Raw genomic sequence first — 27,068 nt, 5'->3', positions numbered from 1 at the left:
AGTCCTTGTAATGGAATGATACAAAGCATGTCAGTTTACGAGCGACTTATGTGGAAGTTTGCGTGAGACTCTGGACTACAGCTTCCCTTCCCATGACACAACACACGTTATGGATTTACTGTCAGACCACGGCTCGTGGTGATGGATGACTCCACAAACTCGGACAAAACTCTGAGGCTCCGTTTCCACGGACCTGGATCTGTGCTGAGTTTACTGACAGAGTCAGATAGTGCAGATCTTGCTGGATGAGAGTCATGTCATGACAGGAATGACGGATGACTGCGTCGCCATCCAAGGATCTTCCGGGTTTTTAAAATCTTGTTAAAAAAAAAAAAAAACCAGCGATCTAAAATATGGGACATTGCCTGCCTTCCAACTCAGTAATATCGGGCAGAGTAAATGATTCAGTGCCCTTGCTTTTAATCGTCGTTCCATATTTAGTGGATATAGTACATGTACCATAGCCTGCGACCTGCAGTGATTGTATCCGAGTGTCAGCTTGTTCTCTTACACTCATTTACTATAAGTAGCCAGTATCAGCTCTAATTGACAAGAATATTCTATCCTATTACATCAGTTAATAGTTGCCATTTCAGCTATCAGACGCATTGTTCTGTATTTACAAAACAATCGTCCATTAATTTCTTGTTATTGATTTTCCATAGACAGATAAACGGCTTTTCAGAATTAGTCACACAGAGTTCAAGTGTCCATGCAGAGCGGTAGCTAATGAAAAACTTCACACCTTGCGATGCAAGAGTCCTCCAGTTTTACCCTAATCCTTGGCATCCATTAACAAGATGATTATATGCAAGAAATGCTATAGAGTTTTCACAAGCACAATGCATTTGGCTATTTAATCCAATAACCCAATACCTTTGCCATTCAATTTTGTGCGAATTGAAAATTTCTCTTTTTAGAAAATGAAAATGTGTGTCATCTTTTATGTAAATATCCATATGATTCCCTTGTCCAACCCTTTCCTCTGCATTATGTGCTTCAATTCAGTTTCATTTGAAAGCCTTCAAATCTCTTTTCCATAATAAAAGCCAAAGAAATGGTTATTTTCCACCTCAGAATGTATGATTGTATAAAGGTGACAAATACAAAGCCTCACCCAGATTTCCATCAGTGTTCTGGGGAATAATAAATTGGATTATCTTTAATTTTATAAATTTCAGTCTCCCTCTTCAGCTCCCTAATTATTCCCCCTACCTCTCCTTGTCTCTCCCTCTTTCCGTGCCTTTTATGGCCCAATTTTTATCTATCTTTCCCTATATCTCTGGGTTTTTTTTTACTTATTTTCAATAGTTCTCTCTCTCTTTTTCTCTCTCACTCTTTCTGAGATATTTTTCTGATACACAATGTATTTCCAATGACTTTTGAAGTCATTATGTATGTCAATGCTTGGACCTCCCTAAAACTAAATCAAGGATTAAAAAGAAATTTGAGAAATTATCAGAGGGATAAAAGAAGAGTGGAGCTGTTACATGTGAGTCAGAGATCAAATGTGTTTACATAAATATCCTTCATTCTCTAAATACTACCACAACCAAGATTACCTCCCCTGGTAGCAGGCACAATGCCTTAATGGAAGTAAATGGGCAAGTTTGTCCAAGACAAGAGTAAATATTATATGGAAAACATTAATCAATGGCCTAGATTAGACAAATACATTTCATGTCCGATCAATTTCTGGCCATCGAATCACAACAGAAAAACACAAACACTGAAAACAAATCGTCCCAAACAAGCAGCTACGGCTCTCTCACCATGTCAGCTCTGTTTTCTTAAGAAAATACGTTTTCCCTTTCCTAATTGCAGACTTCTTCACCCCAAGAATTCCTAAACAAGCCATTAGAGAACAGCTCTTAACTTTATATAGAAATCAAGAGCTCTTTTTCTACCTCTACAATGTCATTCTGACCATGAGAGATGTAAACTGTGATCAACAGTCCTAATTTAAGAGTTTGATCTACGCGTGTATTCCCGGTCAACAGTAATGTAGGCTTACAGTGTGATGGCTACTTTGGCTTTTTTATTTCAACTGTAGCATTGTTATTACCAGTACAGGAACTACATTGTTTTTGTATCTGCCAGTAGCTCAAAATAAACCAATGAGCAAACAGATGAGAAAATGTTTTACCTGTGTAATTGCCACTCTAGCTGTAACATTTATAGTATTCTCTCTCGATATCTGTGAGTTACCCCCCTTTCTATATGAAAGCCGTGTCTTTTCCCTCTATCGTACATACACAGGTCTGGTTTTTAAACTTCTGGTTTGCTCCCATTGTTTTATCGGTTGACAACAAGTCAATAATTCTTGAAAAAATAATTCTCTGGAATTTAATCAGAACTGCAAACATTTAGCGGCCAGTACAAGTATGGTGATGCCATCTGATTGTTTGAACATCATCCATAATGAATGAATGTTCCACCGAGAACAAGGGCCAGACATATTCTTATTGTGATCAGTCTGAAATGCACCAGGAATTTTTACTAGTATGGCTCAATTAGCTTGTGCAACATGCATGAAACGGCAGATTGTTATCTCCTGGGAAATGCAACATAGTCTTCTGTCAATCTGTCTTGAAGCAAGTTTTGTAATTTAATTAAAATATGGTGAAATTAATAACAATAGCTGTCAGTCACCTGAAGTGTCTACAGTCATACGGATGTGGTCGCTGCATTGTAAGAATGATATTGCATTATCATTAGTTTGACCATAAATGCCTGTTTAAATGAAATATATCCCATTTCATAATATGCTACAATGTTGAAAGAACAGCACAATAGACAAGCTATATACAAAAAGAAGAATGAAACTGCACCTTCTGTTGAATGAATTGCATGTATGCAGAACTTTATTCTGTTTTGTTAGCCTCCACCTCTTAGGTCGCGGCTAATGATGCCGACTGACTGAAGTCCACGCTAATCACACCATTTTCTTTTGAGACTGACTTCAAACCTGTAAACCCCCCCTGATTATCTAAGGGAGAGTGTCAATTAGTGCTTCAAAGTTGCTTCTAATGAAATTAACCCAGTCCAAAGACAAACAATCAAAGCTGGGGGGGTTGTTTGGTAGGAGCCCACAGTATGATCATATGCCACATTAATAGCTGCTCCGAGTCATCCACTCAAAAAAGACAGACTCTGGGGCAAATTACACAAACATTACTGGTCTTATCTTCTTCAGCTCTGCAGAGTTCTCGATTCATGGCGACTCCATTATTTCTTTGTACAAAATTATGCGCAACATTCACCTGCTTGCGATCACTTGATTTTTCCCGCTTTATCTCTGTGTGCACTTCTGCAAGAAAAAATTGATGTTTACAAAATACTTTATCAAAAACCTGGGAGCTCTTGTTTGAGTCTATCAAAATTCTTTGAAAACAATTCTTGTTTTTGTGTAACTTTAAACAAAATACATCTACAAAATAACAGATTAATTTTTTGACACAGAAACATTTTTCTGGAGGTGATATTCTAAGCCAATCTAATCTTGCCATGTTTCTTTTAGTGAACAAAGAAATTCAATTTCATTTAATGAATAATACAGAGAGGAACTTTCTATACAATAATTGCATGTATGTTTTCTTTTAAAGTGAGAAGAGAGTGAGGAATAAAATGTTCTTCATGAATTTTAACAATCAGAATTATTCTCAGCTCGACTGAGGAATCTGATAACCTAAATCACTGTGAAAAATGGCCGCTGGCGTATAATAAGTTTCAATTTTTTTGTTTAATGTTCAAAACGATCCATATGTATTAAAAAAGAAGAGAGAGAGAAAAAGAATTAATGTTCAGCTTTTTATCTTATCACAACCTTAACATTCTTCAATTTCAACTTTCTAAGGAGAGATTTTTGATGCCTACTTAATGCTGTGTAATGAGTAGGGAAACTCGGGGCTGCTTATCACTGGGGCTCAAGTGCTGAAGCTTCGGGAGACAAAATGGAGTGCATATTTAATAAATATCACCTGGAAACATCTCGGTCCCATCATTTCCAACAGATGCCTGTCTACCATTGGCAGATAGAAATGTTCTGTATATCCCCAAGTCTTCAATCAGATTTCAAATGACAGCAGAGGGTGGTCTCCCCTTATCTGGATACTCCCCGATTTTTGGGGGATCAAATTTTTCTTCCCTGGGGCGGGGATATGTACGGTACAACAGTATCATGGAGTGTACATTTTATGGACTCCATTTGTCATAGATTGAACCAGTTGAATCTTACAATTAATAGTCTGTAATATTAAATATACCCGGTAATAGTTCTAGCTGTAGTAATATAATAGTTCTAGGTGTATTTTCAGATTAACAGATTTCTGAAATAAAAATATCTCAAACTCTCTAATTGCAAAATCTCCTTCATTTGATTCCTACATTCATTTTGTGCAAGTCCACAATGCTATATCAATGAACGCAAATAATATTTTAATTTGTAGATTGATTGGCTACTGGTACATGTAATTGTGTATATCTTATACCAGCTACAATTTTTTGGACAGAACTTCTCTTGGTGAGCTTATTGTGGTGACCCTGGAGACATATCCCCCCTGCTGTACTCTGGGGCAGAGACTTGGAGAGAACCCCCAGATCTAACTTATCACCGCCAGTCAGCTTTATCATGTGTGAAGCTTAGGAAGCTCCTAACAAATCGGTTTTATCAGAAATGTTACATCAGCTGTTGGGTTTCATTTAGTTTTTTACACCAGGGCCTGCAGCTTAAGTGATGAGGCAATTTGGCCAGTGACGTTGTGTAATAGAACACATGCCCCATATTTCTCCCTCAGTTTATTTATAGGGATAACCCCACCTCATCAGGAGGCAGAACTGATGCGGGGGACAGCCTTAATTAAAACATCAAAGATAAATGATGGATACCTGTGAAATTGATCAACTTAGTTAAGCAACACAGGTAAATATTGGTCTCTCAGGTGTGCACAAACATGCACATCAGTAATTTTCTACAAATCTCCATTGGGGACAGAAATTGGTCAATTCAATGCAGCCTCAGGATCATGTTAATGAATTCATTGGAATTCCTTTCCACCAGATAATTGAACTTGCCATGCAATTTGGAATGGTCACCGGGAGAGTGCGTCTGACTCTGGTAAGGTACTAAGAGAATTAAACTGTTTATCTCGATTTTACCTTTTGTTTTGCTGGGCAGAAGATGAACGCCCTGATAGTAGAGTCAATAAACTAACACCAGGTCATAATAAAACAGTACCTCCAGAATCACTCTCCCAAAACCTACAAAGCTAATTCTCATTTTATTGGTCACGATTCCATTTCAATACTCTCTGCGGTTTTTTAAAACAGTAACTTTTAATTGAAACTTGTTTCCATTTTTAATCATAATTTAAGTGAAAACCAGATTTTTGCAAAAGATAATGAATTTTTGTAATTCTTTCCCTCCCCAATACACAATATGACTGTTTTAGCGGTGACCCTTGACCCCTGACACCTGTGTGCTTGCAAGGAAACATACAGGTGTATATTTCTAGGCCGGGAGAGTCTGTAGGTTGGAGTCTGGAGGTCGATGCAATACACTTAAGATATATGCTAATTGTAATCCTTTACATAAGAACAGCCAGCTTCTAGGTGTTGTGATAAAAGGAGGTTTTTTTTCTGCTGATTGGAACTGAATCCAAGAAGTCGTGAGGCCAGGACTTTCAGGACAAGGTAACGAGAGCATGTTAATTAGAGATTTGTCATTGTCCTGCTCCCTCCCTGCTAAAGCGATTACTCCTAGCTGTAGTCCAGATTACACACAATCACCTTCCTGGCAAAGAATTTCCAGTTCCCATTTTGATGTGCACCGGTTTTTGGCAGACATTGAATCTGATGATTATTTTCTGTTTCTATCTGTTGTGTAACAACAGAATACATTTACAGTGCATTTTGCCAAAAAATGTCTTCTACAGCAGTCATTCAAAACCGTTCTGATTAGGCGGTCTAATTAGCCATTCTGTTGCATGCTCTCCGTCAATTGGGCTCAGATCACCGACTCTTTGCACTCTTCTTTAAGTATTGATATAAAGATCACATAAAATGGACGTATAAATATTTTGCCCTTTGATTTTTTTTGTATGAGAGGGCTTGTCACATCACGGAGTGGCTGTGGATGCCTTAGATGTACCGTTCCCTTTCAATATGTTAAGGATTGCAATAGGTGAACGCTGGATACCTGAACCTATTTATTTTAATCATCTTACAAACTACACAACATTTTCAGCTTGTCTCAACATCATCCTCAATAACAGAACGGTTGTTATGGTGACTTATTCATTCTCCTCTATGATTGTGATGCATAGTACCAGACTTTTTTTCCATTTCATATAATCATTTTCTGTCTATAAACTTTTGACTTTTTCTTACATGTTGAATACCTAGGTACTTGTACTTGTTTTCACTAAACTACTGACCATAATATCTGGGTCAGCATATGATTAAACTCTCCATCATACCTACCCCTACCTACTTCTGGTCTGGCCTGCAATTTTTACTATTAATACCATTGGGAGATTGATATGAACTCTTTTGTTTAGAACATTGCACTGACCAATCTCTAGAACACTCAATGACAGATATGTTAAGTAAGGTATATTAAAATTGAACATGGGGGAATAAACATCCCATGTAAGGAGCAAGTGACATCACCCACCTTATTGCTCCTAACCACTGACTCACTACGGAAATATATTGGGTTGATCAATCTCATAGATGGCGAGGCGAATAACAACATGTGACGAGTCATTGCTGTCTTAGAGTTTGTCTTTTTGGACAGGTTCACTAACTTTATGACAGGTCGCTGCCACTACTACTGGCTTCTGGACCCAAGGATCCTACTGCCATTGTGTTTTGAAGTGGGTCACTACTTTTATTAAGGACTACCATCTTATTTTTGTGTTTCTGTTTCCATGGACCATGTTCCCCTGACATTTCGGACGGGTTCACCTACCACTTTACATTGTTGTCACCACAACTGGTTCCTTCCCCCCAGATGATGTTGCTATGTCACTCTGGACTGGTTCACCCTCTGAATCAGAGATTGCTGCCACTACTACTGGCACCCACCATTAGACATTACTACAAGGTTTGTGACATGCATTGCAAGAAAATGTAAACATGGTATTTCTGGAAGAACCCCGGTGTAGTCTGCCATCCCTTGTTATCTGTGGAGTATTGGCATCAGTTCTGCCAAGAAAAAACAGGTCATACTAAATACCTGTAAACCGTGGCATTACCTACATAGCAAAGCAGCACAGGGATGCCACTGCTATACCATTCTGTCCCACATATCCCTGGCTTTTTGTGCCTTTTTGATGAGAATGAGATACTTTTTGAGAGATGATGAAAAATTGTTGAATCAGTGAAAATGTTGGGTATGGAACATTCTTTCTCCCACCTGGCTGCCATTTCTGAATGCAAAAACTCCCTCCACCCTTCCTGCAATATACTAAAATTAATCGGTATCTCCAATACTGCGTGACAATCCTTAAATATGCGGCAAGTCGCCAGACCCAAAGAATGTGTTTGCAGTAGGGTGGGTGCCAAGAGAGGATCCTGAGGCACTGCTGGAGAGCTGTTGGGGGGAAGGGGAAGACGGTTACACAGGTCGTCATGGTTACATGGGTCGTCATGGGTGACCAGGTTACCCAGGAAGTTGAATCATCTGTTGAGAAACTCGACAAATCAAATGAGATGCAGAGCACATGTGAAACTCAAGATCTAAAACAATAAAAACCAGAAGTGAGGTGAAAGCCCCGGAGTCTGTTTTGTGAAGTTTTTCTTTAGTGTAACCCTGCTAACATCTTCATAAATCAAATAATCTCTCCCGTAACATGGAAGCTGTGTAATTTTTATCTCTGATGTGATTGTCCAACCAGCAACCTCAGAGCCAAACCTATCAGACAACTTTCAAAATCTGACATAAATAAGACACTTGGGATGATTTAAGGTTCAGTAAGTGTGTAAAATGAAATAACCGAAGACTCTACATGATAAAAACTTTACATAGAGTAACAAGATAATTTGCACCTAACAATATTTCAAGTGATGATTTAAAGGGATGTTCCAAGTTTGATGCAATTTGATAACTAGGAGAGGAAGAGGGAAAATACATTAGATTTTGTAAATGCACTGTATGCAATTATCTGTAGACAATTTCTCATCTATTTGTTTTCCTTGATCAAAATGCCATAAATTACTAGTTTAAAAATAACAAACAGAATGTCTTTTCACTGCTGAATTATCTCAAGGGGGGATTTATTTTGTGAATTGCACCCTATTCTCCTCAATTTATTTCTAAGAACTGTGTAGATGTCAGTCAAGCATGCTGAAATCAACATCAGACAGTAACACTATATCCCACCTAACACCGTTTATTTCCTCTTCATAAATTACTGTCTCTAATCATTTGTTAAAAAATAAAAACATCTCCCCATAAAAAATATTTCCGTCATTAAATGAATTCATCTTTTTGAAAGACTGTGGTATGTTCATATGAATGGCATCATATCTTCAACGAGTCTGCCAACATATCTCCTTTGTTCGAAAGCTAAAAATGTACTTAATTTTAATTTACTGAGTGAGTGAGTTTTGGGGTGTTTATATTTGCTCTTTCAATAAGATCTTCTGGTTTTTTTCGTCTGTGTCTTCACATATCTTCCTTTGTCCCAGGAGAAGTCTCAGTTTATCGTGATTTTTATGGATGTTTGGACTACAGCGAGAAGATTTTGAGCAGATTGTTGAGGGACCATACATAATTTATAATTGTGACCCCGTACCGGTAGCGCTCTTACCCTTAGTCCCGGCTTGAGAACCCCATTCCTTGGTTTAGTTCTCAGAGGAGCACTTCTTTGTTCCTCAACTCTGATCACTGGAATATTTTCAAGGTCATGTGTCTTCTTCCCCCTGTGAAACTCCATAAAAGATGGTTTTATGCATATTTAACCATAAGTAAAGGCATTGCGTGATTGCGATTACTGGTTCATTCAACGCGAGTGTGGAGTTACGGCCCTTTACACAAGGCTAACAGGTGTTAAGTGCTCTACCTGGAATATGCAACATTTACTCATAATGAACAACCATTCAGACAAAAGGCCAGCAGCACCATACAGAAACATTAGTCACAATATTTTACGGGTGAGAGATTCAGAGAAATCTTCCCAAGTACAGAATCAATTAATATCACTGAGAACGGCTTCTATATATTTTTCTTAAACTCTCAGGTATTCAATAAGCCTTTGATTTGATAGGATATTCAATTCAATAAACAAATCTATCTCCTTCTCTCTGGAAGCAATATTCCCCGTCATAATAACTCTCCCTTTTGGCGATTGTTTTTTGTGGAACTCTACATCTGTCTTCTATTTCTGCTTATCGGGAGATTGTAATTTCTAGCATTTTTTAGAACAGATGGGTCCTGAGCCAGCCCCAGTCTCTCTATTTTGGAGGAAGCTGGAGTTGTGGGTGTTCCCTCGGCAGACACGACTGGATCTGTCTACCACATTCACACAGATTAATTCGCCTCACAAAGATAACTGTAATTTTGGTTTGATAATGACTTGAATTTGAGAGAGAATTTGATCTCTCTGATTTTAGAATTATTGCATAACTGACATTCTAGATATCAAATATTTTTCATGCAGATAGAAATATTTCTTGAAATTATAAAAGACATACAATTTTGCAAAGAAAAATATAGAAAGTTGTTCATTGATAAAATACCAATTACGACATCGTCAAAAATGAGGTGGTTTTTCCAGTCTGTCCGTCTGTCCGTGTGTCTGTCTGTATGTCGACTCCACCGCTGTGTTGTTGTCTCTATTATGGCACACGAACCTCTCTCCCATACTTAAAGTTATCAGAGCCCATTCTCTTTGTGTTTGCTTTGCTACATAATTCAACTTATCAGATCTTTAAATATTTCCACCAATAGTCTTTTAATCTTCCGTTAAATGCTAAGAAGAATATAACACCTCCTTCTTTTCTCAAAATAAGAGGAAAGTGTATTGTGTTCAAATTTGATAAATTCAATCTGCATTCCATATCAGTGAAGTTATGGAGAGAGAGCCAATACACTACTTGATTTTCCCACGGTCTGCAATTGCTATTTATACACCTGATGATACGTACCTCAGTTCTCCTGATCAGCTGTTGTGTTATGTACAATAGAGGAGGGGAATCCAGGAGAATCGCTGCCAACACTTAGGGGAGATTCTGAGGCTGTGATTCTGTCTCAAGGATTCTAATTAGTGGAATTAATTACTTCTTCAATCAACAGGTAATGGTTCTCTTTTCTCTCCGTTTCTCTGACCACTCTCTGGCACCTTCATTCTGAAGTTACGATGGACCTGTAAAAGTTCATTTATTTTAGAATAGAGTTTTTATATTCAATTGATTTCACGAAATATATTTCAAATATATTACTAAAATATCTGAATCTAATCATGTCTGGCTACACATTGCCCTGTATAGCTACGTTCTGACAGATACACCAGACTCAGAGCAAGTCTGTAATATTTCACATATTGGCACTGCAAAGGGAGGAAGAAAAAAGTATGAAGATATTAATAGTAAAAGTAAATAGGTCAAAACAGATTTGAACCAGATGAATTAACAGTTATGGAGTAAGGATTGTGCAGATTGCATGTAGCTGAATTGTTGACTGAGATAGATGACTGGGGAGAACAGGTACTCTGTGTAGACCCTGGTTACTAAGCTGTTATCTCCCTTCAACAGGCAGGAGGAAGGGAGATCACTCCAGGAGGGCTTGACTGTAAAAGGGGAGATAACTGAAGGGGCCAGGTGACAATAAAAGGCGGCACATTCCTGCTCTATCTCCCAAGTTTATGTGAGAGTGTCATCACAAAAACATCTCAATCCCAAAGCAAACAGCTCCCAGCAGGACCCTGCCGTCCAGACCAGCAAAGTGGAAAGTTTGTCAGTTTGAGGGGGTGGCCCTCGATCAATGGCCGCCAAAATACGGAAACGTTTCCCCTCTACCCGGCCAACCAGACCACAATTATAGTTTGCGGGGTTCATCTCACCCAATCATCTTTAACTTCCATTGTCACCATGACTAGTTAATATAGATTGGAAATTTGAATTATTGACACGACATTCATGGGACTCTCATTCAGTGGATCAAATTTACATGTAACATCCAGTAAAATATTATAAATTTTACTGCCTCCGCTGATGGTCTTCTTTCAGCTTTCAGTAGGAACAAAAGGCAAGGATTGTAACTTGGAGGCCGTATCAAGTGACCTTTGTGACTGTTACGACAGGTGACAATAGCCCTCTCCCACTTCCCGATCACATGTCCCTCAGACAGGCTCATCAACATGTAAAGGAATCAGACACAAAACACAACTGTTGCTCTATAAAGGGACTACAATTAGACAACCTCCCTACTTTGCTTGGTCAGATTCTTTGGGCACCTGCTGGGGTCTCTTTTCTTTTTCATATCAGAAAAGTTACCCTTAACAAAACTAGACTAACTTTTTGGATTTATAGCCAGATGTAACAGTTGTTGTTCAAGATGCCACAGGTATACTGAAATTTTTATTCATTATTTCTTATTTTCATTTCACCAATTTTGAAATGTGCAGGTATTTGATGCCTCTACATGTATTTTTTTTGTTCCGTTCCGTTCTGTTTTCGGGCAGTTGTCCTCTGCGTACTTATGACCTGTTTTTTTTTGTTTCATGCTCAGACTTCTACTCTAAGCTTTTGTTTTGTTGTCAGGGGATCAATCTTATAAGTTATTATATTATCGAGGTTGGAATACATTGGAAGACATTATGAACAACATTTCATCTTTTCTGTTCATTGTTCATCGATAACATTTATTTTAAAATTAGACACTCTGACTTTAATTATTCATAATTCAATTTCACAAATGCTGTATTTTGTTAACACTTTTATTTTTGTTAAACAAACCTGTCGCCTTTATTATTGACATTTTATTTAATTTTCATTCACAGGACTGGTACAACATGTGAAAAAAAAAAAGTCGCAAGCGAAAAGTAAGGAAATATTATTTAATCATTTTCCCAATCAATATTTACTTAAAAACCATTTTTACAATGGGATGGTGACCTTGCAATTGTGTTCACCCTGGAACAGAAGACAATGGGAGTTATAATTCTTAAATTTGATTTGCTTTATTGAATGAGGGAGATTATTTTAGTTGAAATTTATGGAAATTAAGTGTCCCTCGTATTCCCCTGGGCCGTCCCCCCATGATGAAACCACTTCACTGTTATTTGTAGATTTCTATGACAGATTCGCACTTCTCTCAAGAGATCCCCTTTGACCTTGACCTCTGATCCAAATCCATCTGGCATGACAAAAGCTGATTGGTCCATTGTAGGGACAGCTGTATTTCTGTGAATTGTAATCATGATGATGGAGGTCAAATTAGAAAAAAATGCTCTGATCTACCTAGTAATCTAAGCCAGGTACTAGCTAGTCCAACTAGATAGTATGTGTATATAGTACTATAAGCTAGAACCTTAAAGAATAATTGGTCCATGGGAAATTGAAAAATTCAGAAAAATCTAGCTAGCACCTACTTAAAATTATGATGATCTAACTAGTTTTTTATGACAAAAAGTGGACAGCTTCCAGGTTCAAACTGGTAAATTCAATAAACAAGTGATTGCATTATTTGGCATACTTTTATTCATTATCCTCTATTCTCTCTGGTATTATAAGGTGTTTTCTCAGAGGCTGTTGACACAATTGATCGAACTCAATGAAATTATTCTACAATGAGGCAGCGTGAACAAGCCCCGGACCATTGATGGGCCGTTTTCTGAAAGATTCTTTAATCTTGATGATTTCATTTCCCATCCCTGGGGCGACCCAATAATAGGGAAGAAATACAATTATCTCCGGTCATATCATTAATTCTCATGTCAACTGCACATTACTAAAACAAATTTATACCTCTCCTATTTCATAATATGTGACCAAAATAAAGTTCAGGTAATCTAGAACACAGCATCATAGTTTGATACAAAATACATGTTGAACACTTGACCATAACTGGTATTAAATGAAAGTTCTGATATAGGAAGAGAGAAATTTGGGTCGAATACCTGTGAAATCAATCGTACCTGTAAAATCAATAGTACCTGTTGGTATCCTCAGGTAGAGCTTGGGGAAAAATTCCCTATAAATATATCTGTTGCTGCAGTTTATGAGAATGAATATTTGATTGGTTGATCGTTACGTGCATTTATCATTTTGGCTATATGCACACATGCACAGTCTGAGTGAACAATGGAAAAGAAATAAGCCATTTAAAGAATAAAAGGTCAAAAGGGGAGGTTAGAAATAATAAAATTACATTACAGAGTTATTTCAAATTAAAATTTCGATTGTTTCATGGAAAAGCATTGAATACTTTTGGTATAACACAGAGACAGTTAACAAATTTTACTTTTCCAATAAAAGTTTTTGCTCATAAAACTTTTGATGCCATTTTGCAGTTCTTAAAGGACAGGTGACACAATCACAAAAACATTGACCAACAAGTTGAATTGTGAGTGGGATACAAATTCTGCAAAATTTTCCTTACTACTCCCATCTGCTTCACAGCTATTGCTGAATTACTGAGCTGATAAGACGCGTGACCTCAATATGCATATCTGAAGCCTCTGAGATCGGAAACCTTCGGTGCGACGTAATAGCCGACACACTGCCCATTCGCTGTATCTTTCAACCATAGGGATTTCTAAATTGCTCTTATCTAAAATCTGAAGTCATTAACTTTTGCTCATTGCTATTAAAAGTTTAAGAACCCAGTACATAAACAGAGTTATTCTAAACTTAGAAACCCCATTTCTGTTTCCTCAGCAATTATGAATGGGAGTAAAAATTGTGACCTGTACTGTTAACTTTTCATTGATCTATATACTTCATGCTGGAAAAAATATGTCAGATGTTGGATTTTCAAAAGATAAAAATCATCAAAAACATGGAATCATTGTTTCTAAAGAAAGGATTTTGTTTTGTCAACACATAGTAAGTGATAATGTATAGAGACTTTTCGTAACCAGGAATTTCACTGGTGGATCTTAAACCCTAAATAAACCCCAATTAAGTTAATTGGACTTAAAAAAGGATTTTTTTATTTAAGAAGTATCACCAGAAATCCTGGTACCTGTAAGCAAATATGTTTGTAAATTTCTTTAGTTCCACAAAATCAGGGGTCTACCTTAATCTCAATACTAATAACCGAAACATCTTTTAATTTCATTTCTTAGTATGGTATTTGATCACGTTTGTTTATTGAAATTTAATTAAAAGAACTACCAATTTTCATTATCAGTAAAGACTGAAACAGTAGTTTTTTAACATAGTATTCAGGTTTTAAAAACGTATTAATCTCAGGCTCCTTGAATTTTATCCAAATGTAATTTGAATATGAAGATCATTTTTTGGTAGTACTTCTGAGTTGTGTATAATTTATTCTTACTGATCAAACCTAAAAAAAAAAAAAGCCCCAAACGAGCTGTTATGCACACTGATGACTTCTAATATACTGACATTAGATTCAGATGGACAATGAATTATTTTTTTTACAGCAACACCAATTGTTACAAATAGTACACAAAAAAGGATTTATATGTGATATAATAAAAATCTAACTCATCGTGCTCCCAGTTGAGTTTTTTTAAAGAAAAAAAATATTTAGATTAATATCAACTTATTCAAATCAATGTTTTGGATCTGCAATATTGGATTATGCATATTCAAACAATATATTTCAAACTTTACTGAATACTGACAATCTGAACAAGTGGTTACCTGTCTGGTTGACAGGATGATAATCTGCTATAAATGATTATCAATCACAGAATCTTCAGATTCATTCTAATTTAATTACCTTTTTTTCAATTTCTATTACCGCTATCTTATGTACACAAAATTTCTCAAAAACTCCATTAACCAATAATACAAAATGTAATCTTGTACATTCTATAATCTTACTACTTTGTTTTCAGGAGAGGGTTCATACACTAAACTTTTCAATAAAATATGCTTCTAATAAATTCACTTTATTCTAATAGTGCTTTATTTCAAAATCATCATTTGCAACACAAATACACTATCCTGTACGTGTAAATAAATCTCGTCCATTGCTCTGTTTACTATGTAGCCGATAGCTGACTATGTCATCTTTGACGAATAACGCACAGGGGTTTCTTATCTCATTAAAGATCGGCAAAACTCGGAGATCTGTTGCAGCTGGGATTTTCAGCACACTTAATTGAGCTGTGTGTTCTTATCTGATGCTAGTCAAATGGAAAAATTGTTATAAACTGATTTGTATTTATCAAAGAAAATGTTTTTAGAAGAAAATGATTTTGTGTCACCTGTCCTTTAACCTTTCTTTTCAAATTCCAATCCCTAATTCTAGAATACCCCCATTTTTTACATGTGTCATTCATTTAATAGACATAGAAATATATCAAGTTGTCAAAAAAATTTATTTCCCATGCCCATTGAAGAGATCGTGGAAATGCCTTATCAGGAGATTGACGAAAAGTTTAGTTAATATCCCCTGGTTGAAAGGTTGTGTTTGTCTTGGATTAAGTCGGCCGTCTTCTGACTCGCGGTCCTGGATACTAACACACCAAGGCGAAATTCATCGAGCACATCGCGTAATTTTCACTAGGCATCCATAGCATTAATGACTCATTAATATGATAAATCACAAATATTATGACCCAATTTGGCACCCCTAAAGCTTGTGATTTTGTGCAACCCCTCTTTCACTACCTAATCACCCCCCTTTTTTATGACATTACAAAATACAAAATAAAATGTCTACTTCTCATTGAGGATAAAGTTGAACTTGAAATGAATTCCTAAGTAGGGCATCATTTGAATAGTTATTTAACATGCATAATGTGAAGCTAATCACGCAGTGATCTTCATCAATTGTATTTACATGTAATATAATCAGCGGTTATTGAATGAAATCCATCAAAGATGCATGAGGCAATAGGACACTGCATTCTTTAGCAGTCAATAATTCTTTTATCACCACATTCTTATCACCAAATATGATTAATTTAAAAAAATAGATTTGCTCCAGTCATTGGTGATAATATTCAACTAGAAGAGCAAGCTGCTTTATATAAATCAATTAACAAAAGTGCACTAGGAATTCAGAGTTTCATTATCAGGATTAAAGGTTCTGAGGGGACAGTGTGGTGCACCGTGGAGTGCGGGTCGTGGTGAGCTGGGGTGCCGCCAGCGGCAGCCCTCCGCAGTTGATTACGCGGTAACAGACTTTGTCTAATTACAGTTCCTTGGGCCGGATCTCACACATGGGGGATGACAGAGCCTTGTTTTAATGTTGACAATTGAAGCCATTGACATTTGACGTTTTAACACCAGACTAGAATATGTGCACTTGGTTCTGTTGTGTATTTCATATCTAGAGTGTACTTGTACACAATGACTGACAGCTTGTTCCGATAATAATGTTATCAGTGTGTTAAGAAGGATCCATACAAATGTTTAATCCAAAAAAAATTGTGTACTGTTCAATGGAGGAAGCTATTGCCAGTCAACTTTTTTTGTTTTGAATAAAAACACATGTCAGACAAAGAAACAGTTGTACAACTGCTGTGTTTGGCATTTTCCTTATTACCCTACCCCCCTTCCTGTCTGAGTAGCCCCCCCCCCCTTAATTCACACACTGTCATCCCATAATGGACTGCTCAGAGCAGAGATAATTTGTTTGCCTGGGCAGCCCATTGTCTGAGTTTTTATATCAAACTTGTTAAAAAGTTAAAGTTCCTAGCCAATACAACTTTCCCACTGCCGTGATTCCATTCAGCAGTCAAAGCCTTCCTGTTTACCTGTAAATCCAATTAGTTGTAGGTTTTTTTTACTCATGGTAACCTCACATTCTCATCGTTAAAATCTCACCACAAATGTACCCTGCCTTCATTTAAGCGTATGTCTGGAGACGAACAGGCCACTGTAACGTGCTATGAGAATCCTCTCCAACCCCAATTCACTTGTATAAAAAAAAGCAAAATATTGATCTTGAGCAATTCAAATGTATATGCGATTTGTTCTTTAAATTGGATACTCGACAAGACCTATTGTTCAGTAGGCAGACATTATTTTTACATCAGAAATCATCTCAAAAGTTTATTACACACATATTCTCTAATTTAATGCTGAGAAGACAAGCCAAGATTTAATATATCTAGAGTTAAACATCATAGGGCACCCGAGGCCAACCATTTCTATTTTAGTTGGTGCTTTTGAACCTTTTATCTGAGCTATCTATTATGTGAAATTTTATATCCGTGTACTAACCGCTTATGTACAGAAACATCATATTCATGTTCAATAAGTCCTTATCTCGCAGGGGATGGCCAATTAGAATTATTAAGATTATAAAAGACTGATGTTCCCAAGATAACAGTATAATCAGTGCAGTTATTGATACACCAGTACTGTGATCAGTCTGTTGTCCCACACATGTAAACACCCTGTACCCTGCTTCCCTACAAGTCTGTGTATCTGCTAAGTTCTTTGTTTTACTTTACTGGGGGTTGATTTTTCAATCATAACACACCATCAACCATTTGATAGCAATCAATATTTGAAGTCGACCCTTAGTTAACATTAAACTAAATATGTCTAATTGGGTCGCTATATTAAACAATGATTCCTTTCTGGTTGTGTAAATGATTGATTAATTGAAGCTGATAAGGGATAGACCATTGTTTCTCGGTCTCATCACTTCAGATCTATGGGCCTGACATCGTGGGAACTCACAGAGAGCCAACTTTCAACACACACCGTTGCCAACTGCAATATCAATTCATATTTTATCCAAATTTTCATTGTAAAGTAACATTAATTACTTAATAATTCTGAATAATTTTGCGATTACTATTTTTCGCGTTAATGTGTGAAGTAGTCGGAATTATCTTCTTTCTATATAACATTATCAAAATAAACGAAAATTGGGGCCGCGAAAATAAAAAAACGTCAGGTAAACGTCGTCCGAAATATCTGACGCTTTCCTGGCCTTTTTAAAGATTTTAATCTCTAAAAAATATATGTTAGATATTGAGGATGTGTCGGACTGTGTGAAATTAACCCTTTTTAACGTTAGTTTCTTACTCTCATTTCCATTGAGTAAAGTGAAATAGGCTCTAAAAAGTTCAGAAATTTCAAATATAGAAAATCTTAACATTTCATCGAATCCATCGCTGCCATGGGGTGTATTCTTTCAATAAAACGATTTTGTTCTATGAGGTGACGGGATACTGCTAAACACATTGTCTCCGTCAGCTAGTAGTTTGTGGGAACAATCGCACTCCTTTTCCCGCTTCAATGACGCTGTATCGGCGGTGTAACATGAAACCGGTGTCCTCTCTCTGTCTTACCCGGACCATTTGATACCGTGTAACGGTACACAAGACGGGGCTTGAAAGCCTTATAAAACGAAGACAGTCAGGGATCTAATCGCTTAATCTACAAAATGCTACAGTAAATCGAGGAATGCCTCGCCGATAAATCGCTATAGATTCCACTGCAGTCTCAGTTATCCATGTTTCCCAAACAAAAAAGCATATCGATTCTAGCCCCGTCCTCTTGCATAAATGAAGAATTTAAAATCGTCTTTTACTGCTGAAATTGTTTTAGAATGAATTCAGTTGTCTGGAGCTGGCGAAAAGGACCGATTAACCGAAGTTAAACAAGAAGGAGATAACATCAGATATTTATTTGTTTCCAAAAAAGTTTATTTACCCCGTGCTGGCCCCGTGGAATCATTGAATTGATTGGCTGGCGGTGATTAATTATTGATCAGGGTGCAATCAGACCTCTTCCAATATTCCAAAAGAACAATGCTACATCAAAGGTAATGTTAGCGAGTGGAGCATGCTGTTCGTGTGTAGGCCCGGGATTAACGTGAGAGCTGGACGGACCCGTAGGAACCCTTAATGGACACTGAGGTAGGGTGGAATCCTTTTGGGGAAATTACTTTATTTTATCGCGTTAGATCATCACGTAATTGCGCTAAACCTTTCACCTTGAGGGGCTGTAGGAAGTCTTAGACCGACTCGGGAGATTTCCGAACGTCCAGCCTCTGAGGCACGTGAACAATCTCTTAAAATTATAGCAAAAAACCCGGTCTTTTTGAAATACATTATTTGGAATCAATATTATAATAATTACAACGAGTTATGTCAACCGAGAGTGATTGAGATTCTATCTTTACTATTGACAAACATTACGAAGAGATCCCGAATTCAGCGCGCACATTGTGGACCAATAATTACCCCCAGGAAATGAATCTTCAAGGAAACGTGAAAATATTTAGAATTAAGGTTATTGATTTGATGCTTTCGGAAAATAACACGTTACAGGAATTAAATCGAGATAAATTACATGCTGTTAAAATGGCTGTGGTTAAAAGCATGGAATATATTCGCGGGGCATTCAAGGAATTTTCCGCGGTCCGTTTATTTTCACCATGTAATCAATTACCTTACCATCAGTGTCAGATTGTCTCACCGTAATCCTACCCCACCCCCTCATCCCTGGTACAGTTCGACTGTCTGGCGCTACCCATGATGCAACTCAAGATGAGTGATAATGTTTTATGCGGTTTTGGTTTATTTTTATTTAATATAAATGAATAATTGATGATGCTATGGTCAAGCCAGCAGTGAGCTTGCTGTACCTGGATCGTGTCTTGTGTAACTATAATGTATACCAAGCGTAAACCCAACTCATCTCTTCCGGCCGTTTTCCTGTGTCTACACATTTTTTCCTCCGGGTAGTTTTTGTTATTCCCGAGTACACTTAAAAGATGGGTTCGTAATCTCTTTGTTTTTAACTAAAATTTAAAATCCATTAAAACTCATCGAAGCGGGTACACAAACCAAAATTTATAAAACTGGTCCTTGAGAGAATATGAATGTCTTATCGGGAAATATAATCGCAGTGTTGTTTAAGGTAGCTCGCCTTACCCCTCCCAAGACGGGTATGACTAATTGACGAAGACGGGGTTACCCAGGTGGTGCTGCATTCGATCAGCTGAATTGGGCAGATTTAAGTGATAGCATAGGTAATACAAGATATCATCTATTGAAATCCTCCAGTTTTCCTCACGGTCCACACAATAGGCCCGGGCTAGACCTGCACCTCAATCACGTTATCTGCTGTAATCAAACAGTGGATATTCTTCTATCATAAATTGGCTGAATAAAGATAACTCAATCACATTCCTAAGTCTAAATTATTAATAATCATCAGTCATGCAACATATTTGTTTGATTTTAAATATATAATTTTATCTAATTTGGTCATGGGAGAATTCCATTGGCTCCGGAGGTAAAAAAAGAAGCTCTCCATACCAGACAGCATCTAATTAGCGGGAGGTGGGGGCGTTTGAACCATTATTACATTTTGATCACATTTTTATATGCCTTTTCATTGAGATACATACACATGCAGTCAAAACTCTGGTTAGTAGTCCATAAAATGGCTTTATTGGGTTTTTCTGAATTAGCTACATCTCCGATAAGCATCGGCCCAGATGAGCGACAAGTGCTGATGACAATCGACATTCAGCACATAGTTTTTAAATTACTCAGATCGGGGATAATCTTAGGCAAACTTTAATCGTTTTAATGCGGAGATCTCACTGAGAAAAACTTCGGTCTAGTGGGGCACTGAGAAAAATATTTTGACCTAATCTGGCATTGATTGTCAAAGCATGCCTTATCCTTCCGCTATCAACATGTCTATTATAGGCTGTGTAGATGATGGGCTTTGTAGTGGAATATGGATATGATATTGACAGACATACTATAGCACCTAGACATTCTTTCTTTCAGCGTTTTTGTGATTGACTTTGTCACCCGGCATAACGGCATGGTGCCGACAGCGACTTCAAATCGACGAGCTTTTATGTAATGATTTCACATTGAAACTGTTTGCTCTTATTGATCTTTCTCAGTCTCTTTTGATTTTTTGAATAGTTTTTAACGATAAGCAATCAAACTCCGCATCGGGCGTATTTCTTGGGATTTATGACGACCTCTGCAGACTTCCTGTTTCCTCGCACGCGGAGCGCGGTAAAATAAGCAGCCTTTTGTAGCCCTCTCGTGGCACGCGCTTTACTTTTTATATAAAAAGTAACCTGCCCTTTGTTGACTTTTATATCCTGCAAGGTCTTGTATTAATAATCAGAATGATGTAAATATCTTTTTTAATTATGTATCCATCCATGCGTTGTAGTCATTCATTGAACATGAACACGGTGTAGGTTTACGATAGGCACATTTTGTAACAGTGCTTGACAGCCTAAGTAAGCCTAACTAGGGATGCTGTCCTTACAGAGTGGAAGCGCTTTGTACCGAGTCTATTTAGGAGGAGTTTTTACCTGCTAGCACTCGTGGATAAGTTGATGTAAGTGGGGTAAATAGAGAAACAAATTTTGTAAGTGTGAAACTGAAGTAGCTCCAAGCACCAACTTCTTGAGTTCACTAATCAGAAAGCTTTTGAAGTTAGGGTCTTGGTTTCCCCTCAAAGACTTCGCTGCCTGGACTGACCGTTCAGTGGGACCGTGGCCAGCAATCATTTTAAAAGCATTGATGTGTTTACAAACATCTGTTGAAGTTTTTGTTCTTGAATACTTCAACATGTTATTGGAGCATTTTCAATACACGGCAGTGTACACAGGGAGGTTTTCTGGGTCTTGGATTGCTGGCAGGTAAAACAAAGCATTCGAACGATCGCGGGACACTCACAAAATTCGGTCCGCGTGGCAATCTCGGCCAGTTCTGTGGTCAAGTACCTTCACTCCCTCCCTCCCTCGTCTCCTAATTATCCAGGTAGCGTGTGGATCCTCCAAATTCTTCCCTCGCTCGTGTCCTGCAAAGTTTACTCTTCATAAAACCACAAGTGCCCTCTTTGTCATCTGAAAGAATTCATATTGTTTTACAGACTTTGGAATGCCGTTTTTTCGGTGATAAGTGTGGGAAAGTTCTGGTAGTGGCATCATGGCTAAAAATACTCTACATCAGAACTGGAACTCGATACCCCATAAATATTCAGATTTTATCGCCCTTAATTTGTTGCATTACATGTACAATTTCTGTATATTTTCCTCCATCAGCGTGAAATAGACTCGCGGGCGGTCGCGGAAATTGACGCCCATTTCTGATAGTACGGGTAAGCGAAACAAATAAATAAAACTAATAGAAAATAGAGTCGTCGGAAATGAAAAGGGCAAATATCAAGGCCCCTGCATTATTTCTCTCCTTTTTTGCGCAGTCCAAGCATCCGGTATGTAATACGGACCTTTCCGTTTTATGCCGTGTTTTAATCTTACAGGGGGTAGCCGAATTTAAATTGTCAAACAAAAGCAATAAGTTAATTGACATTAATGGAATCATATTTGTAAACAACTGTTTTAAACAAGAGGAGATTGTGTGTGATCTGGGAGCGTTTACAGTGCTTCTGGGGGTCTGTGTTCAACACACCTGTCCACGGACTTCTTATTCATAAACTCGGTCCTCGTCTCCCATAGGCTTTTTAAATCATCGCGTTAGAGATCCAGCTATTTCAATGATACCGGCATTGTTTTAAGAATACGGTCCACATTTTGAAATATTTATCAAATTATCGCATATACTACTGCTTTACTTAAGCCAACAACTTTCTGACTAGAATGGAACCTAAAAACGAAGTTTTGATTTTTTTTTTTTACGTTTTTTTCCAGGGCCAAATTGTGCTTCATGGTGATACATAGAGGACGAAACACTGATAACACAAAGTGAGTTTAAAATCTTTTTTACTCTTTTTATTTCAGACACTTAAGAGTTATTGCTCGTGCCCATTTCGAAGAAAACTTTAAAAATAAAATCCGTGTCTTTATTAAGATCATCTCAGCGTGGATGTTCCTTCACCGTCAAACCTTGACATATTTCTCCGCTAAAATACAATGTCCATATGTCAAATAGGAGCCATATGCTTTGTCATGGACCCGCTTCTCCGCGCGTGGGAATGTTTTAGAGAAGAGATACGCGATATCCTTGGCTCGTGTGCTCGTACGACGAATAGTAAAAGCAAAATCACGTGTTCTCAATGAAAATCGGCAAGTTCCGCAACTTGAAACACGCATCTTTTCCAGCTAGGTCCAAATTTGTTGAATTGCTGAATGATTAAATGCCTCTACTTCGAAATGCTGCTGAGTTTTTGAGATTGTAAATTGCTGGCGGGGAGCGCGTGCCGCGGAGGCCTCGCTTTCTGTGGCTCGGGGGAGGATTTTTTCCAAACTGTCTCTCCTTGTTTATTTGCAATTGTGTCGATAATTTCCCTTGGGTCCTGAATCGCTTATTTTGCAAGTTATACTGATTTTTGACATGTATTTTATTTATACGTCGCCGATGACCTCCACAACCTCAGCATCAGTATGACAACTTACAGTTGTCATGGTGAGAGAAACTTTCCACCATGACACACGACAGACCGCGAGAAATCTCGCGAAGTTTCTCCGGATCGGTACTTTATCTTGGAGTCAGGTCTGTCCTTTGCCTTTAGTTTATATAATATGTCTACCCTTGATGAAAGAAGGGTCCATAAACAGGAAGCCGGGGTGAAAGTTCACTGCTATTCTTTACAGATGGCAGACAAAGAGTTGTTGGAGTGACTGGGGGGAGGTTTTTTGTAATGGGTCAGATCTACACGTCCTTCAAAGGTTGCCAAAGCCAGATGTCTTTGTTGACCCAAAACCATATGCCACAAGTAAATTAAACGCCGGTCCTGGTTGCTCGCAGTCCGCCAGAACAGGAGAGAGAGAGAGCGCGCTCCTGAAATCAATGGAATCTCGGGACTTTTTTAACCTGTAGAGCGAGACCTCGGTCGAGCATGTGCGCGTGCTTGATCGACAGCCACAAGTCATTGAAATATGCTGGCAAAAAAAGGGAACTAATTTCAAAGCAGATGTGAAGAAAAGGAAAAAAAGAAGACTTTTGTGTTTTAATGACAGAAGCTTTGAGATTTCACAAAACCTTAACCAGGTGTGATTGGGTCTTTGCTGACCGTATCACTGGCGACCACAGAAAACAATGAGTTCCCCGGCCTCATCCCAATCACAGCCGCTGTCTCACAGATCAATTATTTCTAAATATCACCAGACTCCATTAAACCGCATCTTCTGAGGCTGCAACTGGTCTCTGAATGTCATACGCAGGTCAGAACACAACCATCTGCTGAAAAAAGCAACTAGTGTCCGGTCCGGCTTTATATTTTTTGCATTAAAAAAAGAAAAGAAACGCTCAAAATAGAAGGGACAAAGTATTGATGCTTACAGAGAGGTGAAATAGGGGGTCTTAATAAAGTAAAAGATGCAGGTTGAATAATGGTTGCCCCCGAGTTGTACTCTAAAAACTCCTGATTTATCCAACTTAAATTGATCGATGCTATTTAAATGTAGATGGGTAAAATTGCAGTCTTTGTAACATCTGCTGGTTTTTGTACAAAAATTGATGCCATTAAAGTTCTGGAATATATTTTTGTTTACCCTGTTTTAAATTCGAACTGGCTACATATCAACAGATTGAATAAGACTGAATTAAGATGATCTTAATTTGGCAGAGAAGCCGTTATATTTATATACCAAGTTTACAAAGTGCCTCACAAATGTGAATAAAATTGCATATTAGACATTTGATCATCAAAATAACAAATCCTAAAGCCGCGACCATATAATATGGAAATCGGAAAGAAGAGAATGATCCTAAATCCTCTTTTACCCGGTTCTTGGTTATATCCCGGTTCTTGGTTATATCCTTGAAGAAATTAACAGTCTACCTTAAAACAAAGGTTTCTAAGATTGTAGCAGGACCTGTCACTTCAACTAAATAAAAATCAGGTATCATTATAACAGGTATGACATATGTCGTCGGCGCTGCTCATCTGTCGTCGGTCGGGGGAGGGGGAGGGGGTATCTAACGTCTAAGTCACGGCCTAACACGAGCGAGTGAGACGGCAATTGTATCTCTGTTTATATACAAACCAATTTAAAATATTTTTATAAGACTTTATCAGATTGAATGTGCGAGAGATGGATCGCCGGCCTGTTCCTGCCTGTAGCAGTTTACCGATGCCAGCTACTATTCACTCACTACAGTTTCTTTCTCCAATAGCACAAACAGTATCAGCCGTATTGTATTGCATGGGTCGGGTTCACAATAATTTGCATTCTACTTATCATGACCCGGGCCTGATCAAACGTGTACATTTAAAAGAACCTTTTCTATATTGTTCACACTAACTATCAATGGATTAAGCTATAGAATCTCAATTAGCACACTTGTGCCCCTATGGATCATTGGGTGGGTGTCGAACGCGCACCAATTAACTTCTTACCCTCTTTGTCTACTGGGCTATTATCAAAAGGAGGCCGTTCTAGATTACATGTAATTGGCCATCAATTAATTCACAGTTATACTCGTTTCGGACAAATTAACAGAATGACCGTTAATTACTATGAAAACACCCATTTTAATTAACAAGTAAAGCTTCGTGTGAATATTCTTCAATAAATTAAAGAAATGATTTTTAAATAGGAACTGATTTTCTTTAGTTGGTCTTACCTCTATGAGTTGATGCGTTTTAATGACGGGCTAACTTGGAACATTTGTGTAAACTGGAGATTTGATTCGCTCATACCTATTCCCTCTAACAGGTGACGTACTGAGTAATTTTTCTTTCTTAATATTTAACCTACAGGTGTTTTTAATCGTAAACAGTTTATAAGGTTACACGGCCGTATCGAGATTCACCTATATGCAAATGTGCAGTTTCGGCGGGGAAGCGCGCGCAGGCGACACGCGACTATGCTCGTGCCGCAGAGGACAGCGTGGAAAGCCCCGCCCTCTCATCAGTCCGTAGTTTACATAGAGCAGATAATAAGTGTTTACTTTGTCAGGTATACGTTACCTACATTTCTTGAGGAGCAGTGACGGCCCGTTGAAATGTGTCAGAATATACCAAGCGTGTCACATTTGTCAACTTCTCCTAATTCTCCTAATTAAATTCTCAAAAGAGACCCTTCAGATCAAAAACCCTACCTATATAAAACCTCTAAAGTGAAAAGATTGATAATCTAATCGACTTTTCATTTCACCACGACATAAGGTTAGTATTTACCAATACCAAACTTTTTGTACCATTGCCTTCGAGGTGTGTAAAAATTTTGAAAATGACAGATGTCTCTAAAGAAATCAACAGGTGTACATCAACAAACCGTAAATAGTCAAAGACGCGCCAAACTGTATCTTCATTCAACGGTCTGTCAACACTTTATATTTTTATATGCTAAAATTTAATACACAGAGAGCAAATGAAGGAAATTTAAATCTCCACCTGTTTTAATCTGTTGCTTTCATTCGCGTGCCGGTCTCTTCCTTATAGGGAAGTCATTTACATATGCAAACTTTTGGCAAGAGACAGGTGCTTTCGGTGGCGGACGGCAGCTGAAAGCACAAAAGACCTCTTTTGTATTCCAATAGACGGGTCACAAAAGCCCTAGATCTCGGCACGTGCTCGCGTAGAATATTTTTACTAAAAGTTCTATATAGTTATGTAGTATTTATGGGACATTATACCGCCGCCAACTCTGGTAACGTATTTATTTATTTTTTTACTTTAATATGTTTTTTTGAAATTGTTCTTTTGATTACCGGACGTCTTTTATACCTGACCGAGTGAGCGAGTTTTATCACTGGCACACTTTTCGTCCCGACAGATGTCCATAGCAAGCCGGGAGGGAGAATCTCTCTCACGACCTGTTGTTTGTGTCTCTAGATCTCCTGTACAAGCGTCCCTAAAATCTCTGTACCTGCTTCTCAATTACCAATGGTCCGTGCACGAATTTTGAAAAAATCGATAGAGTTAGAGTCTGGAATCGATACTTGATGTGGATTCATTTTACGCGGAGTATTCTAGGAACAATGTTTGTGAAAGTCGTGGCCCCCTCTTTA

At 37.8% G+C, this 27,068-nt stretch overlaps 1 protein-coding gene and 1 long non-coding RNA gene across 12 annotated transcripts in view; one reads left to right on the top strand and one right to left on the bottom strand.

Moving 5' to 3' along the window:
* Nucleotides 1-18,425, bottom strand: part of LOC105325832 (uncharacterized) — a 34,901-nt gene extending 16,476 nt beyond the window's left edge. For 3 of the 4 annotated variants that reach the window (XR_010715185.1, XR_004601405.2, XR_010715184.1), the window contains exons 1-2: nt 18,258-18,423; nt 10,150-10,367 (exon numbers count right to left, since the gene is read on the bottom strand). This is a non-coding gene — a long non-coding RNA (uncharacterized lncRNA). Of the gene's footprint in view, nt 1-10,149; nt 10,368-16,971; nt 17,063-18,257 lie in introns of all 4 variants that reach the window. The other variant, XR_010715186.1, reaches the window with a different exon arrangement.
* Nucleotides 1-27,068, top strand: part of LOC105325787 (delta-like protein 1) — a 53,258-nt gene that overhangs the window by 17,536 nt on the left and 8,654 nt on the right. For 3 of the 8 annotated variants that reach the window (XM_011425508.4, XM_011425501.4, XM_011425494.4), the window contains exons 3-4: nt 12,003-12,044; nt 22,802-22,855. The gene's annotated coding sequence lies outside the window, so the exon portion shown is untranslated. Of the gene's footprint in view, nt 1-10,156; nt 10,298-10,832; nt 11,567-12,002; nt 12,045-18,801; nt 19,023-22,801; nt 22,856-26,562; nt 26,708-26,814 lie in introns of those variants that run through there. The other 5 variants (XM_034468804.2, XM_066089162.1, XM_011425529.4 and 2 more) reach the window with 5 other exon arrangements.

The sequence above is a fragment of the Magallana gigas genome, chromosome 6, assembly GCF_963853765.1.
Source record: "Magallana gigas chromosome 6, xbMagGiga1.1, whole genome shotgun sequence".
NCBI lineage: Eukaryota > Metazoa > Mollusca > Bivalvia > Ostreida > Ostreidae > Magallana > Magallana gigas.
The sequence above is the reverse complement of the archived record's forward strand: the minus strand, read 5'-3'. Positions and strand labels throughout refer to the sequence as shown.